Here is a 16,241-nt window from a genome sequence, read left to right as displayed (position 1 = left end):
ACTTTTGACAGTGAAAGAGAATATTATTATTTACTTTGAGGCAATGGGAAAACACAGGCATCGATAGTAACCCCAACATAAAGAGTATTTGTTCATAGTATTGGAAAGAAGAATGTTCAAGGTTCTGAACAAGTATGACAATATACCTACTAAAAAAAAATGGTTATCTGAGGATTCCTAGACCTTTCAAAGGAACTTGGAGCATGTACCATTTATATGTGATTTTTCAGTGCTGGGAAACATTTTTATAGGTGTTTCTTCAATACAAACAACCACCAAAAATACTACTTAGGCATGGCTCAGGGCTATAATGCAATGTTCTCTCCTGAGGTTCCTATTCAGAAACAAAAAAGACTATTGTTGTTCAAAAACACTGTTATTTAACATCCCCAAACAGCCCTCACTTTCTTTTCTCTTGAAAAGTGGTAGAAATTTTTTGAGAATTGGTTTTTATGATCAAAGACTACCCACTCTCAAAAGTGTCTTCAATAAATTATCAAAGATCTTCACTGCAGTTTCTTTAGGATATATTGGGTTTTTCCCACCATGATTATTTTAGTTGAGAGTTTTACGTTTCAAAGAGAACAAGCAGAAGAGATAGCAAAAATGGGTGTTATTCAGTTTTCTTCTTTTGCATCTTTGCATTTCATATGAGCAGAATGGGCTTTTAATAGCTTGGGATATTTTTTGTTGTTTTGTAGAGCAGGGTTTTGGGGGAATAGATGGGATTGTTTAATTGAAAAGAAAAATTCATTTTGTTTTAATTAAAAAACGTAATTAAGTTCCCTAGGAATCATAATTTACACTGCTGATTGTGGGTTTTATTGCCATATTTTAGCCCTGTATTCCTTTTTGTAGTCTAGTGATTTATTGCTGAAAATAGATTTGGAAGAAAGAGAGAGGAGGGCAAAATTATGCAACATTAGATTCAGTAGTTACAATTTAAAATTCAGTGCTGATGTTCAAACAGTAAGTTATCTCCCTGATACTATCACAGAGTGTCGTTTGAGTGATGGACTTTATTGGACTAGTTTACTATATATCACTAGATTAGGTTCTCCCCCTTTCTCACTGATATATTTAAAGCCATAAGATTGTAATTAATAGAAACAGCAAAATGAGCCTTCAGCAAATTAATTATAATTATGCATGCTATGCATATGAATAATAATCTGGTTGATAAATTTATAATGATGTAAACTATTATGTGGATTAAATGATAAAGGCAGTTTTAGTAGGAAACTGGGGAAAATATATACCTTAAAGATTCGTGCAAGCTGTCTTTCAGACTAATTTGGCTCCCCGCTGTGATTCAAGTTTTGATATGAAGCTGTTTATTTTGAGTGCAATTGTCATAAACAGTCAGAGATGTTATGTGGAACCATTGTATAATTTTTGATCAGTGAACTGTTCCAAAATACATATTATGCTTTTGGAATTATTTGCTTTACAATAATTTGCCAAAAACATTAAGCTAGGTTTTAAAAATCCTTTTATACATTAAGTATAGTTTGTAATAAAGTAACCAAACATTTTTTGCATAAAATTTTAATTATAAAATGATGGCATAAATGCTTCAGATAAAATTCTTTGTATTTCCTGGTAGAGATCTTATGTCCATGGTTGAGTCAATCCTTCAATCCATTTTTATGACAGAATTTGCATAGCATTAAAATAAGAAAATAATTCTAGGGAGTTGGATGTCTGTTGTCTTCCTCATTAATATGTGAGACATATTTTGTAAAAATAGTCATGTTTATTGAAACATTGAGTACCTTAAACAACCTTCTTACGTTGTCTCCACATTGGGTTCTGAAGCGGGCCAATGAAGATGATTAAATTCTAATGTAGCCTCCAGCAGATATTTCTATCTGAGTCAACAGGAGAAAATGGGTATCAGAGAAGTAAGCTATAACAGAGTCCACTAATGAGAACTGAGATCTAATTCCAGGAAGGGATTTTAAATTAATGCTAAATTTAGAGACCGAACTCAGGATTAGAGTGGTCTAAGAGACAAGAATCAAGAGTTGGAAAAGTTACCAAAATAAGGAGAAGTGAGTGTATATGTGTTTGTGTAAATGTGTGGGTATTGAGTCTTCAGTGCGAATAGAGTTAATTCCTCGTTAATCACATTAAAACCACTTTTATAGTACTGTTTCCCAAACTTAGATGTATATTATAATCAATTGGGGAAATTATAAAAATGTTAATGCAAGACCAAATTTATCAGTATCTCTGAGAAGGTGTATAGATAGAGATATTTTTGGAAAAGCAAGTATGTTTGAGGCAAAAATAGGGAAATCATGCATTATGGGTGATAGTGATATGGAATTAGAGAGGTTTGGAGAGATAACAGGTACTGGGTAGACCCTAAATTGCAGGGACTTGAAAATGAACATCTGCCTTCTCATTGGCTTGCCTTTAGCTCTATATCACCATGAGCCTAGGGAAGGGAAGGGAAGGGTTGCTGTTTGTATCTAGATGAATCGTGAATGAAGGAAACTACATGCTGCTATTATAAATAAATATTTCTGGAAACTGATATTCTTTACTTGGCATATCACATATCTTTTCTTTCCACTTTGTAGAGCATAGGTGGTCCATACAGATTATGGAAGGAAATAGTTAAGTTGTTCTGATGAGTGATAAAGTCTATGTTTTCATATACAATTAATGAAAAAGCTATAGCAATTTCAAATGGAAATGATCATATGCCACTTTGAGTGATTTGTCCATATAATCTCCATCATGGTCCTGTTGGGAAGTAGTTTGTATCTTTTCTTCATCTTTATAATTATTGGTATATACACTTTGGAGGAAAAAGCATAAATGTTTGTTTTAAAAAGCATATTTTAAAGCTAGAGAAAAACTTGATTTATAAGTTTAAGTCACTATGAGTATTAGCTTAATATTTAGATATTTTATATTCCTTAAAAGTCTATAAAGTATAGGTTATGAGCTCACTAATAATATTATACTGATAAGTACTACATGCAATTCATTTAACCCAATGCTTCACAGAGTCAGTGACTAAAACATGTTAGTGTTATCTCCTACTCTACCAAATTCTTTTCATTTCCAAGAAGGTTTTAAGATATTTTATGATACAAATCTACCTACAATAAAGCAGACAAGTATAAATTAAAATAAAATTTATGAGGCAAATATGCTAGTTATAAAAACTTATTAAGTAATGTGACTTAGTATTACATATAACTTTGAGCTCCCTGGTACCCAGGGCAAAAATCAAAAAACAAACTTGATTTTATTAATTGGAAAAGGATGAAAACATTTTTACATAGCAAACATTTTTTTCCTTGATGTAATGTTCCAAAGGATATAACTCAAGGTCTTCTTTACAGGGAACATTGAATAATGTAAATGGATAATGCCTTCAAAAATGATTTTATAGCTGATGCAGAAACCATCTGCATATGGCTGTTCTTTGCATCAGTCCTCAATAAAACCCAAGGGCATGACTTTAAAGGGTAACAAGCTGATCATTATTACATTTTTATGGATGACTTAAGCATCCTTCTCCATTGTTGTATGAGAAGAGAGTCAAATAAGAGACCACTTGGCTTAGGGGATAGCTCAAAATGTCCCTCAATGATAGAATAAAATCCATGCAACACTTATAATTCTTCTGAAACTCTCCTATGTATAAATTTGTATACCTTGTCATAAAGCAGAAAATTTAAATAGAGCTGTAATATTTTAGTGTGAATAAAATACATTTTTGTTCCACGGTCCATGCTACCATGGAACAGAGACAATAATGACCTTCATCTATAAAACAATATACACCTAAATTACTAATGTTCTAAAATGGTATCTCAGAAGAACTGAATACTAGCAAAGTAAAGAAAGCAAACAATTCTGTAATATTTATTTTGACTGTCAAATTACTTGAAAAGCATCTAAATATTTGACTGTCAAATTACTTGAAAAGCATCTAAAATATGTAGGTTTTCAGAAAATTGAGGTTAATAATTGTCACTCGGAGATGGTTGTAAAGTAAGACACTTTTACCTTTACATGTTTATAAAATATGCTATTTTTCATCTCTGTCCTGAATGTGGTTGTCTGATTGTAGAATGTATGATGTTTATAAATGTAACACCATAAGCAAAGACATTTTAGTTCTGTGCTCATCCATATTAAATTGCAAATATTAGAAAGATAGTGCATATAATACTCAGAAATAATGTCAGAGAAGTATAAAACATTTGGATTATTCTGAAGTATCAAGACAGTCATTAAAATTTCTATGCCTTATAATAAAGTTGGAAAAAAACAGATATATGATCTCTCAAATTATGAATCAATTATAAGTCATGAATATCTCAAACTATGAAGTTCCAAAAAAATTCAATAATTTCTCTTATGTCACATAACTAGTGGCAAAATCAGTAAATCAACTTGTTAGTTTTTTCTTTTTATTTATTACTCTAGAAATCCTCCTCCTTTGATGGACTGGTGTCATATGGACATTGTTTCTAGGGTAACCATACCCAAAATGTTGCTTTCAAAACCTGATAATTTTTTAAAATTGGACAAAAGGAAAGTGAATTAGATGGTGCATTATATTTTTTAAATATTTTATTATTTAAAAATAGAAAACTGCGTAAAACAAACCAATGACAACTATATAAATACCTTTGTTTTCCTCATACACACAGTTACAATCCCTGCCCCAACAGAGAAAACAACTGCAGGAGTTGTAGTCGCCCTTCCTACTGAGTTACCCACTAAAAACTTTGCGCTTCCTCTCAATGTTAGAAAATTGCCAAAGCTATATTACAAGTTCCTAAACTCATTGTTTTTTCACTTGAAAGTGTATATTGGAAAGAGTCCTTTACCCCATCCTAGGCATGAACAGATGTGTTTCTAGTAGTTTGAGGCAGAAGGCTGCATTGAATTATGCTTAAGAATGGGATTGAAAGCTGAGCCATTCTGTGTACTCCTGTGAGCAGGGACAAAAATCGTTAGCCTCCCTAAGCCTCTCTTTTCCTCCTGTGTAATGGAATAATATAACCTATCTCACAAGGTTGTTGCCAGGATATGTTAAGTACTTGGCAAAGTGAATTAAATGTCATACAGAGATAAATAAATATGAACCATTATTATTAGACAAAAATTATAAATGTTTTAGTTCTATATTATTACAATCGTAGACAAGATAAATGAGGTGGTTTATTTTTTCTTCAGTAGACTTTAATGAATGTAAATGGACATGAAGTAAATTAACTTCACTGGGAAACAGGGAATTTTGAGATGAAAAGAGCTTTTACAATTATCTAGGTTTCTGGATTCTGAGAATTTAAAAGTACCCTAAAATTTTCTAGTACAACTGCCATTTGCAATTTTTATAGCCCCCCACATACTCCAAAAAACTGGTAAAACTATCCTGTGTATCATGCTTTACAAAATAAACCGCTACCTATAATATCTTCATACCTACAACTCTTGACAGATTTGAATACTATTAAAACATACTTCCATATGTTAAAACTAAAATAGCATGAGTCCTAAGTATTAGCAGGTAGAATCCTATGTTTATTTTTATTTTAAAAATAATTTTCTGAATATCAAAATAACATCTACTTTTAAAATATTTATTTATAATCCCATCTTCTAAAGAGTATCACTGTTTACATTTTGGCACGCTTCTTCAAACCATTATTTTTCCTATGTACATTGTTGGCTTTTAGATACTACATAATCTTAAAATCATTGTTTTTATTAAAATTAATCATATTAAAGATTTTATCATGTGAAAAAATTATATGATTTTAATGACTGCATAATTGTGCATTGTATGAATCCATTGTTTCTATTGCTGTATAAACAAATCGTTTATTTTTGTTACTATAATCTTACTAGGAATATATTATGTGTAGCAATATTTATCCATTGTGAAAACTCTAATTTTTTAATAGTCTCTGAGATTCATAAGTAGCAGTTCAAGGCTATGAATATTTTTGGGGCTCTTGATTTATACATTTATAAATTGCTCCACAAATAATGTAACGATTTACTATCACATTAGGAGTGTGAGAGAGACTGTGTCACTGACAACTAGCCACACTTATTTTTTACTTTTATTAAAAAGTAACATTTAATATTCCACATCATAATTTTTCTTAAAAATTACCCTGTGATTTATATTTTTTATAAAATTAGAAAAATAGCAGTTATAGTCAAGTTCACTGCACTAATTTTAACAGATGCAAAACCAGAAATTCAAAGAGGTTACACCGATTACCATCTGTTATAAACCTAGATAGACACAAAACCAAAATCGAAATTTAGGCCTGTGCATTTCCAGGCCATTGCAACTAAATAAAGAATGCTCTGAATTCTAATTTGATTTATGAACCAATGTTTATAAGCCAACATATTCGTAAATTATATCTGGAATGTTTATAGTAAAAAAAAAAATAAAAGCTTAAATGGGTTAACATCTTAGAACAAAATGGAAAAGACAAAGGATGGAAAAATTGCTCTAATGAATATATGTAACTTGCTTAAATACTAACAGAGCAGTTTAAATATGCATACAATGTTGGAATGATAGATATCGTTGAAAGAGATTTTGTATTCATAGCAGAAAACAAATGGAGGCCTTTGGGAGACCTAGGCGGGTGAAAACCTGAGGCCCAGTTCAAGACCAGCCTGGCCAACATGGTGAAACCTCGTCTCTACTAAAAGTACAAAAAACATTAGCTGGGTGTGGTGGTGCATGCCTTGTCATCTCAGCTGCTCAGGGAGGCTGAGGCAGGAGATTTGCTTGAATTCAGGAGGTGGAGGTTGCAGTGAGCCATGACAGTGCCACTACACTCCAGCCTGAGTGACAGAGGAAGACTCCATCTCAAAATAGTAATAATAGTAATTATTATTATTATTTAATAACCTGAGGCCTAAGAGAAAAGCATGTAAATTCAACTAGCATTAAGATTCTGTTGTTTGGTAAGATACTTTGCAAAATATCCTAAATGCATTGTTGCAGCAATATATAAATGTTCATAGTAATACTTACATAAATAAATACATCACACAAGTAATTGTTGCATTTATACAGTGACTCCCAGTTAGCAATCTACTTGATATTTATTATATATAAATTCTCATTTCTCAAAACTCTGTATTGTGCTTGTTATACAGATGACTATATTGAAACTCAGAAAGGATAGATATTCTACACAAGAGCAATCAGTGGGAGATTCAAACATGAAACGTTTACTCCACTGGAATATCTACCTCCATATTCTCCTGCTTTAAAAAATACTTTCTACTCTTCTTGGTTTCAGTGGTTCAGCATACAGGGTTGCTAAAGCTGACTCAAGAAAATTACAAAACATGTTAATGTAAATCCTGCTCGAATAACTGACTAGCATATTAAGTTAGATAAGAGCATTGAACTCAAAAATATAAATTTGGGTATTTATGTATAACCGTGTGTAACTAGTTAAATGACTTTAGGCAAAATATTATCCCTGCCTGACCTTTTAAACACCATAACAGTGATATCAGGAGTGCTGGGAAGGGAAGAGCATGGTCCCTTGAAATGATACAGAAGTGGGGACTGGGAAGGGCTGGGCAGAGAAAGGAGTGTTCTCTGACTAGGGATCCATGTCCACGGTCCTAGGTGAGGACAGGCACTCCTGCTTTCACGCCCAAAAGTTGCATTTTCCAAGACCACCCTGGCCCGCCCCACCCCATCCTGGGCCTATAAACACCTGAGACCCTAGCTGGCAGGCACACAAGCGGCTCAAGAGGAAGAAGACACAAGCAGTTGGACTTCCACAGGAGCACGCTGGCAGAATTGCACACCAGCAGGCACCAGCACACAGGCAGACTATGGACGGGAGGGGCAAGGTTGAGTTTGGCCGGGAGTCCAAGGAGAGCTGTGCCACCCAGGGTCCAAATCCAGGGGAAAATCATCTCCCTTCTGGCTCCCCCATCGGCTGAGAGATACTGGAATGATTAGAACTGAGTTTTACTCAATACCTTAACATCAGTGTTAGCACTTGGAATAATCCCTCTTTCAGCCCCAATATATCAGATGAATTCCTAAATCATGTAATCATTCCATGTAAGCTCAGAGAGGACAAAATGAAGCATCTGAGCTCAAAGGTCGAATGCAGGAGGATAAAATGAAATACTCTATGAAACTTTGCACTCATTCTCCAAGCCCATATGTGATCCGATTCTTCCAGTATACCAAGGCAAGAACTGGGATACAGAAATCCCTCTGTCCTTGTGACAAGGGAGAGGGTCTAATTGAGCTGATTACCGCAAGCTGCCTATAGGCCAACTAAAAGAACACCCAGTAAAACATGCCCAGTGGGGCTTCAGGCGCTGTAAACTTTCACCCCTAGACACTGCCAAGCCCCACAGTCTGTCCTCTGTGTGTTCTCCTAGATGTTTGAGCAGGGGACACTGAGGAAGCCAGTCACATGCCCTATGAGGGGGACAAGGGAATCTTTCCTGCTTCAAAAGAATTGGGGAAACACTTAAGGAGTATAAGAAAAAATAGTTTCACCGGGGAAGACAGACAGGGAAGAAATGTTCTGAAAATAACAAAAGGATAAAAATGAGAAAAGAGTGGGTTCATTATAATCTAGGGTGGAGATGGTTTCACTGGTGATTCAAACACCCAATTCAGCAGATAGGTTTTAATGATCTGAACACTTAAACTCGATTTGACCAAAATCTTGTAATAGTTAAATTTACAAAAACACAGCTAACTGTGGAGTGATTTGAATCTCAGTTCTACAATTTTCAGGTCATGAGACCTTGAACAAGTTAATTAAAACCTTAATCCCTTCAGTTTTCCCTCATCTACAAATTAAGAATCTGTGTCTTTCTATGTGATGGGAGAGGGTGAAAGGAGGGGAAGAGATTGAGAGACAGAGAGAAAGAGAAATAAATAATTGATGCTCAATTAAGTTGAATAAATAAATCTGTCCTCATGTGCTTATGCACTAATATATATTTTTTCTAATTCCGGAATTCTGAAAGTTTTGAGTCTGACATTTTCTAGATATGGCCTGAGAAAACCTAATGACATAAGCTAGGCATATTCTCCATATGTCTGAAGAGTTTTGCATTCCCAAGGAGTAGTGGATAGGAGAAGTTACATTTGGATACTTGATCTTTCTTGATCTTCTGCTTTCAAGATATTTCAGGCTTCTATCATCCTGCATTTAGCCTTTGATCTCACATGCTTCATTTTGTCCTCTCTGAGCTGACATGCAATAATTACATGATTTTGGAATTCACCTGATATATTGGGACTGAAACAGGGATTACTTCAAGTGCTAACACTGATGTTAAGGTATTGAGTAAAACTCAGTTCTATGCAGAAACTTTTCTCTTTTTTTGAGACAGAGTCTCGCTTTGTTGCTCAGGCTGGAGTGCAGTGGCGTGGTCTCCACTTACCACAGTCTCTGCCTCCTGAGTTCAAGCAGTTCTCCTGCCTCTGCCTCTCAAATAGCTGGGATTATAAGCACATGCCACCATGCCCTGCTAAGTTTTATATTTTTAGTAGAGACAGAGTTTCTATTAAAAATAGTAGGCTGCTCTTGAACTCCTGCCCCAAGTGAGCTGCCTGCCTTGATCTCCCAAAGTGCTAGGTTTACAGGTGTGAGCCACTGCACCCAGTCTGAAGAAATATTTTTAGTGCTCTGAGTGGGTGCTGAGAACTTAGGAGTGGAAAAAAGTCTAAGCTCTCAAAGACCAAAGCAAAGCCTAAATATAATATGACCCTTCCTGTCTCTCTTGGTACAGCTCTTTGTCCTTGGTTACATGCCACTAAAAAAAAAAAAAAAAAAAAAAAAAAAACAAAAAAAAAAAAAAAAACAAGGAATAGCAATAGTGGGTGCTAGAAGTGGAAAAAAAACCCCTAAAATTTTATAAAGGAGGAATTTTGATGACACGTAAGTCTTATATAAAATGTTACTTCATTATTCTTCATAGAAGATGCTTATGTCTGACCCATATGATGGTTCAGGCAAACTGATATGAAAGATGAAGATAAAACTTCCCAACATTTCATAATGAAACTGATCCTGAATTTCTCTGGATCCCATAGGGTTATGGTGCTCACAAAAAAAAAAAAATGTATTGACATAGTAATATATATGACCTCTGGTCGGCGTGACCCATTGTGTTTGATGAGAAGGGTGACAGAGCAAGTAGAGGATAACAGCTTCTCTTGCTGAGGATTAGAATTAGAATTCAAACATAACCAATATGATAGCTTCATGTGTCCCCCAAAACATAAAGAATAAGATTTTTTGAATTCCTGCTTTGGAGATTTCTCAGGGAAGGAAACAGAATCATTATATTTCCATCTTGCATTTGATTTTTTTTCTGTAATATAGATGAATCCTGAGTGATTTACTGAGTGTTTTTCTCCTCTTATTTCCAGGACTGTCTGACAGGTGAAGGAGAGAGAGTCTGTCAAAGCATAACATTTGAGAGGTCAGATTGAGACAGAACAGAATTCATTCTTCTACAAAGATATAACAAGACAGAATGGATTTTTAGTTGTCCCTAGCAGATATCTCTATAGTGCAACATATTAGACACTTTTTAAAGAAGTGTGGAAGAAGTAAGAAATGTGAGGAAAAAAGTTATTCTCTAAGAATAACTACCTGATTGTAAAATTTATAAAGAGAGGAAACATGAAGCTTGTCTTTAAAGAAAATATTATTCATACTATCTTGTCTCTGCTGACATAAATATGTACAGTTCAGAAAAAGAATGTAAAATATATGGATGAGAGAAATAAGATAAAGGGAAAGTAAAGGTGGTTTGTTTTATATGGGATCTGGGGTGTATACCATAAACTTCAGAGTTTGAACTAGGTCCCAAATTTTGCTCTAAGCTTTCTTGAGGCCATTGAAAAAACAAGTGTAGGACGTTTATAAAATCCACAGAATTCATAACATGAAAAACAACTAATCCTTCTAAATATAAACAACTATTTCTGATACTGCTGTAAAAACTGCTTTCAAGGTTGAATCAATATTGAGGGGACATAAGAAATGTTATGGACAACATCTTTAGCATAATACTGTATGGAAACACATTTTGTCAGAATATCACATGGACTGTCTCACAAAGGCCAGTTGCAGATTTTGGTCTGTGGTACATGTGGCCCTGGCTTTGAATTTGGAGACAAAAATGCTCAGGTTTTTGTTTGGGAAAGGTGCTTTGATCTTTTTGAGTCTTGGTTTCATATCTGTTAAAACAAGAGGAAAGATAATTATGTCTCCTGGTATAAGGACGATCTAGCTTGTTCCAAGAAGGTAGAGTGCATATAGTAAAGGTTAGTTTCCTCCCTCCATAAAGTCCTCTGTAAAATTTTGCTACACAAGAGCATTACATTGTCATATTTCATTTAATATATTTTGGTAACCGATTTGCTTTAATGAGGTTATGAGATTGTATGTAGACTGTCTTTTGCAATGAATACCCCCTTGTACATTTCCAGCACTCAATCATGCTGAATTCCAGGACTGAGGGACCTTCTGAGGCTGCCTTACTTTTGTTCCATGCAAAGAGCTTGGCAACCATGGAAACAGTCCTGACTGCTCATTTTGCACATTTCTTCCCTAGTGTGTTAATCAGCCACAGCAAGAAGATAACATCAAATACCCTATGCCTGCTCACTTTATAAAGGAAACTACTTTGCCTTCTTCCTACTACCTTTTCAGAGATCTTAAAGACAGAAAGGTAACAAAACATGGGATATGTTTTATATTGATGCAACATTTCTCAGATAGAGAGAAGGTGTCTAAATTCAGAGAGGCTATTTGGAGGCTAGCACAAATTCCAGCTGAAGTGGTGGGTGTTTTGTTTATTCTATCTGAAAGTGCTATTTGGTGTGATTTCACATAATGGGATCCAACACTTCCTTTCATTCCCTGGCAGGTGAATAAGCATGGGACTGTGTGTAATAATACAGAGAAAGAAGGCATTAGTATTGAACAGTGTGTGGGCACCACATAGTATTTTTACCAGCTGAATATAGTTCATGGTGGGAAATAGGAACCAAAGAGAGGGCTACAAGTAGGTAAAGGAAGGAAAATAAAGTCCTTAAAATTAAAGTAGGTAAAACCAAATAGTGAACAATAGGTTGTCTTTCTTTGGTTTAACCATATTGTATGTTTGTGTTAATAATTTCCTTTTCTTTTTAAACATATTCATGTCAAATATAGATATACATTTTACATCTATAAATATATATGGAAAGATGACATAGTAGAAATTTCCAGATTCACAGAGATTTTGTCATTAGTCCCTAGAATTCCTATCTAAGAAAAAAATGGCCATTGATACATACATAAATGTGTAAAACATAGATACGTAGATAGGTAGGTAGGTAGGTAGGTAGGTAGATAGATAGATAGATAGATAGATGATAGATAATGAGTTTTTTCTAAGGTTGAACCTTACTTGAATTGAATTACACTGTGTATATTGTTTTGTGCCTCTATCTTTTGCTTAACACGTTTTTGGGATTCATTTGTTACATGTTAGTTGTACTTTGTTCCCATTCGTTGTTGCATAGTATTCCATTATATGACTATATCCCAATTTATGTATTTATTTTAGTGATGACCATTTGAATAGTTTCCAAGTTGCAGCTATTATGAACAATGCTGCGATGAGCACTTTTGCTCACCTCTCCTTGTGCAATCATCACTAATGTCTTGGTACATTTCTAGGAGTTGAATTGTTGAGTCATAGAAAATGAGCATCTTCAAATTAACTAGCTAATGCCAAACTATTTTCCAAGGTGCTTTACCAATTTGCACTCCCTGCAGGATTGCACGAGAATTCTTATTGCTTCATGTATTCATTAATAGTAGAGTTGGGGAACTTGACATCATTTAGCAGGGGAGCACATTGAATGCACTCAACGGGAATCTCCAAAAAATGGGTAATATAAATAACTTTTCAAAGCTTCCAAGGAATACCGATTCCCAATCTATGCAGATAAATTTTAAAATCACAATTCTTAGCCTTAAATTGTAATGCCTCCTTCTTCCTGCCAATGGGGGAAAAACACTATATATATATATATATATATATATATATATTTAAACTTTTAAGTGTTTTCCAAGTGTTTTTGGAAGCATTTAACATTGCATTTACAGAAAATCAAATTAATTCCATTCTTCCTAGAGCAGTGAAGTATGTAGACTCTTTGCTGAAACATATTCTTTGCATGTTTTACAATGTAAGTGTTGAATATAAAATTTTACTACTCATTCTGTAATAAAAACGTGGGAGAAAATCAGGGTTATTTCTGTTTTACTTTATATAAGGCAGTAAATAAAGTTGAAAATGTTTAAAATCCCCTAATTGTATTACTTGTTGACTGTATTTTATTTTTTAGCTTCAACAATAGAGGAAATATTATGAAGAAGAACATTTCCTAATGTGGTTTCCAAATTCGTGCCTGGATTCAGGAACCCCAGACACAAACCCATATTGATTAGCTAAACTTCACCAGTAGCAGAACATGGCTGGCTGCTGCTATTCTGCCTTTATTCACAGCATCTGCTAGCATCTTGCACAAGGAGTCTGATTATTTTCCTTTTGTTATTCTGTTTTCTGTGAGGTCAGCAAAATCATCCTGTTGTCACAATCTCTATTAGAACTCCAGGATACAAAACTGAGAAATAGACTTCTTTGAACATGAGGGCTGTGCTGTTTGGAGTACCACCACTTCTTTCATTGACTGGTTGATTTACTATATTGTAAGAGAAAGTGCTGTACAAGCAACTGCAATTTGAAAGGAAGGCTTTTATCTATTGGCAAGACCAGAGTACATTTATATGCCTTCACACAGTACTTACTCCCTGAGCACAGAAAATTCAAGGAGAAATTTCCAGATTCACAGATATTTTGTTGTCCTTAGTCCCTAGAATTCCTATCCAAGAAAAAAATGGCCAGAATGTTTTCTGGGCTGCACAGGACTGGGGAACTTAATTTTAATTTTTTGATCAGACACACAGCCTTTCACATAGAGCTTTCTGAAACAAAACAAGACTCTCTGTTCCTTTCCTTTGGGATGCCTGCCCTTCATAACTTTAGTCTGTGCTGTATTCATAAGAAGACTTGATTTAACCACTATGACACGTAGGAGAACTCTTTTAGAAGCAGTTGTTTTCTTCATTAAGTATACAAGCAGGTTGTTCTTTTTAGTATGATTGTTTTTCCTGCCACTTTCACCAATTCTGTAAAATTAGGCACATGCCAGATAATTCATTGATATTAGATATGTTAAAAAATAAGTCCATTCATATCCTAATTCTGTCTTCCATATGTTTTGCAAATTTTATGAAGCAGCTCAGACACCATTGAATGGTGACTTCCTAAATACCATGTTCAATTGAATACAAAAATAAAGAAGCAGAGCATTTTTAGTCTGACCAACAGCTTCTTTCTAGCTAATATTCAATATTCAATGTTTATAATTTTAGGGCTTACTGTACTGCAGAAAAACATGGAAGATTGCTTTTTGGTTGAGGACTAGAATTAAAGGTTAGGAATCATAAACAGAAATATCTTCACTCAATGTAAAACAGAAAAGTTTAATGCAAAATGAAAAGAATACTGGATTTTGGATCTAATATTTTATTTACTTATTTATTCTTAGCTAAAAGGCATTTTTCAAGTTTTTTGAGTTCTTCTAACCTGACTTTCTTTATCATTTGTCTCAGAATGGAGCTGGGAGAATCAACTTTGGTGATTTCAAAATGTCCAATTCATATTTAATAAATTTTTATTAGCTTTAAAATTAAAAAAACTATTATATAATAAATATTAATTTTTACATGGTATATTATATTAAATGGACTACTATGTAATACATAGTAGGATTTAACAAATATGAGCGTATGTGTGTATATATAACATATTTATATTTGTAAATATTTACCTACCTATCCATCTATCTATATATAAATAGATAGGCACTTTAAGAGCAGAAGAGCAACACATCACTAGAAATGCTTCAGCAGGAGTGGATTCATACTATCAAAAATTTTATTTGTGACAGGTTAATATGTTATGCTTCCACGTTTCATAATTCATAGTTGTTGGAAAAGATGAATGGAGAGGAAAATAATGGGATGTTTATATGGTAGAAAGGTCTGTCTCTAAGGTCTGAGGTCAAGAGACTAATAATAATATATGGCTTTTGCAGTATTATAATTGTGGGCCGTGGGCATATTACTTCACATCTTTAAGCCTGTTTCCTCATTTGTAAAATGAGGACCTATTAAAGTACTTATTCATAGAGTATTGAAATGATTAAAGAGAAATGATCAGGATTTTTAATTGCATGCAAATATTACATATCTCATGGAATATGCAGGAATGCTAAAGAATCAGCCTTGAATGCTATACAGAAAGGAACAATGACACCAGGAGCATTGTAGTCGGGTGAAAGGCAAGACACTACACTAGTGCTGCCACCTCACAAAGTGTCTGTGCTGCTAGGAACTGTGTGCTAGAAACTCCTTTATAGAGAAACCATAACTTTTAAAATACATAATGAGCTTCTGCTGAGGGCCTGTTTTCTAAGCCTCACACTAGAGACTTGTTCATTACTCTTTTGTCTAAGGGAAAGTCCCTGGACCTAGGTCAGAGAGTGCCATGTGGCTATACACATTGACAATCCCATTTTCCATATGAAGTCTCCAAGAAGCTAATAGGCATAGCAGGAGCAGTATGGTGAAGGGATGTCACCCTCAGCTCTTCTAGTTACATAGGCAGTACACCTTCCTGCATGCACCAACCACACAGGGCTTATTCTCAGTGTGGCTGCTTAAAATTAATCATCACCATCATCATGAAATAAATTATATAATAGCTGTCAAATACTTTCAACATGCTGTGCCATTTCCAAAATAATTTCTTCAATATATGTATTATAATTCCTATTTGAACAATAAGGGAAAGAGTCTCAGATAGGAAAAGCACTGACTGCAAGTTTCTTTGGTAAATAACTGAGTTGAACTTCCACATATTCCAAAAAAAAGAATTAAGTTGCAAAGATAATTCATAGTAACTGTTATAATTAAGTGTGAATAGATCATTCTGTCATTTCATTATTCAGTATTTATTTAGGGAATACTGTATAATAAGCATTATGAAAAATGGTAGAAATAGAGCAATGCAAGTATTTCTTCATCTTCTGAGACTAATGGCCA

Source organism: Sapajus apella, unplaced genomic scaffold (assembly GCF_009761245.1).
Source record: "Sapajus apella isolate SASKATOON/1434 unplaced genomic scaffold, GSC_monkey_1.0 scaffold42, whole genome shotgun sequence".
Lineage (NCBI taxonomy): Eukaryota > Metazoa > Chordata > Mammalia > Primates > Cebidae > Sapajus > Sapajus apella.
Note: the sequence above shows the minus strand (reverse complement) of the source record.